The following is a 4343-nucleotide window of genomic DNA, read 5'->3' as shown; positions in this document are numbered from 1 at the left end:
ATGCTGAAGTGGACCTCCGAGATCCACCCCTGTTCGAGATCAAACTCATCTGCACAATTCAATAAATATTTATGTTAGTAAAAAAGAAAACTAAAGTAATAACTTACTAATCTGAATCATCATTATCACTTACTAATATGAATCATCATTATCAATTACTAATCTGAATCACCACTAAATACTCATTTCATCATCATCATCATCGATACCATCAACATCATCATCTTCATATTCATCTTCATCTTCATCTTCATCTTCATCTTCATCTTCATCTTCATCTTCATTTTCATCATCTTCTTCATCATCATCATCATCGATGAAATCATTAACATCAATTCGGGGAAGTGGCCCAAGATCAATTGATAAGGCATCGATCTCAATTGGAGGAACGTCATGTATCTCGACTTGTTGTATGATAACATCATTGTTGTATGGATTGGGTATGGTCGAAGATGAATCCTCTTGATAGGCCACGTCATCCTGATTTTCTTTTTCCGGAATATCCCATATATTTCGATTCTGAATCATCTGAGCTACTTTCCAACCCACACCCGCCTTAGGGTCATCCAGATAACATACTGGTTTTGCCATTGTGGCAAGAATAAATGGATCATTCTCATACCATCGAGTGTTTGTATTCACAGATATTAAGTCGTAATCGAGTTTAATACTGTTGTTCCTATTCGGGTCTGTATTAAACCAATGACACTTAAATAACACAACTTGAAAGCGATGCGAGTACAAGACTTGATGTACACTCGTCAGCTTGCCGTAGAAATCAACCGTGCCAGTGTCCAAGTTCTCTACACAAACCCCGCTATTTTGAGTGCTCAAGATGGCATCTCGTTCTACAGTTAAAAACTTGACTCCATTCACATTACATCCGGAAAACGTTTCAACCCATTGAATACCACTCGCCAAACTCATTAACTCCTTGTATAACGACGAATTATCATCCGTCAGCTTTTCCATCTGTTAAAAGACAATGGAATTAATATATTACAAAAAATTTACAAACACATGAACGAACTGATCATTATTATCAGTAATCACTTACATGTTCCTTAAACCATTTAGGAAACAATTCCCGATGCTTTTTCTGTACACGTTCCATGTCCCATCTTGGATAGTCGCGCTTCATTAGTTCCTCATGCTCAATGCGTAAAGAGTCAACTTCTTCGTAATTGTTGAGTATGAACCAATGAGCCACCTCTATATCGTGTTTCGAGAATTCAACAGCTGACTTAGAGGCTTCGCCAAATGGTCGTGTAATTTGAGAAAAGACAGAAAGTGTCTCATTCTTTTCACCACCGTCATCGTTGCGTTGGGGGCGATTGAATGACGTCTCAACACTGCTGAGATACATTGCACAGTACGTGATGGATTCATTTGCAATATATGCCTCTGTTATGGAGCCTTCGGGGCGTGCCCGGTTTCAGACGTACCTTTTGTAATTACCCAACATTCTGCAAATGTAATTACATAGTGAGAAAACTTTTATGAGTAACATAGAGTTGAACTTGGAGAATAGTAATGAAATAGTTTAGGAATTGTTACCTTTCTATTGGGTACATCCACCGATAACTGACCGGCCCAGCAAGAATTGTCTCTTGCGGTAAATGTATCATCAAATGAATCATTATATCAAAAAAGGCCGGTGGAAATATTTGTTCAAATTTGCATAGGATGTACACAATCTCATCTTTCAATTTTGACATGTCCGACACGCGCAACGTCTTAGCGCAGATATGCTGAAAGAACCTCGACAACCCAACAATCGGTTCAACCACATCTTCGGACAAAAATTTTCGAATACCCACCGGAAGCAGGCATTGCAATAAAACATGACAATCATGACTTTTCAAGCCCAAAATTTTTCCAGAGTCGATTTTCACATTTCGAGAGATATTGGCCGCGTATCCATCTGGAAATTTGACCGATGCAAGAAACTTTAAGAATTCTTTCTTATCCCCAGGCTTTATGATATAAAATGGATGTTTCTTTATCATTTTATCACCCTTCTTCGTTAACCACAAATGTTTCCTGATGCCCATTTCTTGCAAATCTTGTCGAGCCTTAATTGTGTGCTTTGATTTTCCCTCAATGCCCAAGATTGTCCCCACCAAACTTTCGCACACGTTTTTCTCAATATGCATTACATCGAGATTGTGCCTGATTTTCAACTTGGACCAATACTCCAACTCGAAGAATATCGACTTGTTTGTCCAATTTAGATGTGCAGGTGACCTTAGCATATTTCGTTCTTTGTTAGAGGGATGTTTACCAATCCGGCCAAATTCTAAGTTATTCAACTGCCTGAAGATGTCATCACCAGATAATTCTTTAGGTTTCACGCCCATCTCCTTTTTTCCGTCAAAGGCCTCCTTACTGTGACGCCATTTATGATCCCCCGGCAACCATCTTCGGTGGCCCATATAACATACTTTACCACTGTGCCAAGCGGAAGTTATATCTTTATTACAAGTAGGACATGCCATATAACCTTTGGTGCTCCAGCCTGATAAATTCCCATAAGCTGGGAAATCATTTATTGTCCACATGACTGCCGCACGCAAGGAAAACATTGTTTCGGTGGACGTACTTATCATATGTCGGCACACCATTTTGCCACAATTCTTTCAGCTCATCAATCAACGGCCGCAAATATACATCGATCTCCTTGTCAGGGGATTGCGGTCCTGGAATTAATAGCGTCATAATTGTGAATTCTTTTTTCATGCATTTCCAGGGAGGCAAATTATAAGGAACCACGACCACTGGCCAAGTGCTGTGAGATGTGCTCATATTTCCGAATGGATTAAATCCATCAGTAGCAAGTCCTAATCTGACATTTCGTGGATCTGCTGCAAAATCCGGATATATCTTGTCAAATTCTTTCCATGCGCTTCCGTCTGCAGGATGTCTCATCACATCATCCTCAACCCGCTTATCTTTGTGCCACCTCATGTCACTTGCAGTATGTGTCGACATGCACAATCGTTGCAACCTTGGCTTAAGTGGGAAATAACGCAACACCTTTTGCGGAATCTGTTTCTTTCTCTCTACAGACTTGTTCTTATATCTCGGTTCATTGCACACAGGGCATTTATCCTTCCCTTGGTGTTCTTTGTAAAACAATACACAATCATTCTTGCATGCATGAATCTTTTCATATCCCAAACCGAGATCTTTCAACACCTTATTCGCAAGATAATGGGTTTCAGGTATATGATTGTTCTTTGGAAGCATTCGTTTCAAAATCCCCATCAACTGATCATAACTTCGATTCGAATGTTGATTAAGTACTTTCCAATGCATTAACTCCACAACAGTAGTTAGCACTGAGAACTCTTCACAACCAGAGTACAATTCCTGCTGAGCTTGTTTCAACAATTTCTCGTACTTATCAAACTCTTCTCTTTGGACTTCAGGCAACCCATCATCTTGATCCATATTATCGCTCTCTGTATCATCCTGACTGACTTCGTGATCTAGCGATGCATATGGATAAGCATCGTTTATTATGCCCATCACTTGGTCATTATCATCAGCAACAGATTCAGTAGGCTGCAGAATTGTTCGGGTCTCCGAGGACGTCGAAGCATAAACTCTCGGTTCACCATGATAATACCATGTCGTATAGTTGTGTGTCATCCCATATTTCACCAAATGAATTCTGACTTCACGCACTGTCTTCCATAAAGAGTTGTTACAATTCCGGCACGGACACCTTATATTATTCTGAGCATTGACATGTTCCTGTGCAACTTGGATAAATGACTCGATCCCATACAAATATTCATCACTAACACGATTCGTATTACGTATCCACTGTCGGTCCATGATGCCTGTTTCCATATTACACGACAATTAGAAAACGATGCGTCACCATTCTTCGTCTCCTTATGCCTCTGGTAAGGGCCCTATCCCATTCGAGAATGCACATATGTGTCGTGGTTGTTGGCTCACACGACGTAGTTTCGATCTGGGAAAATTTCGGCAGCATCTCCCTATGGTTCTCCAAGTGCACGACGTAGATATTTAAAACAAATATCTAGTATGCACTCGAAGAACACATAAGGAGATGTTGCCGAAATTTTCTCAGATCAAAACCACATCACATGAACCGCTAACCACAACACATAATTGTGCACTCCCAAACTGTCCATGGGTAATTTGGACAATTCAAGAATCATATTGGAGCGCAGTCACGCCCAGCGCCCATGCGCGCGTCCAATAGACTCTCGAACGGGTCTAAGGTGAATTTAAATTTAGTGTACAAAGTTATCCACTGATAACTTCGCACGACTAGTTAAATGTACAAAGTTATCGATTGATAACTT

General features: G+C 40.2%; 1 pseudogene; it reads right to left on the bottom strand.

The window, feature by feature from the left end:
* Positions 1-255: 255 nt before the first annotated feature.
* On the bottom strand, positions 256-3843 carry LOC147277741 (uncharacterized; annotated as a pseudogene).
* Positions 3844-4343: the final 500 nt, after the last annotated feature.

Source organism: Dryas octopetala, chromosome 8 (assembly GCF_963921425.1).
Source record: "Dryas octopetala chromosome 8, drDryOcto1.1, whole genome shotgun sequence".
NCBI classification, from domain to species: domain Eukaryota; kingdom Viridiplantae; phylum Streptophyta; class Magnoliopsida; order Rosales; family Rosaceae; genus Dryas; species Dryas octopetala.
The sequence above is the reverse complement of the archived record's forward strand: the minus strand, read 5'-3'. Positions and strand labels throughout refer to the sequence as shown.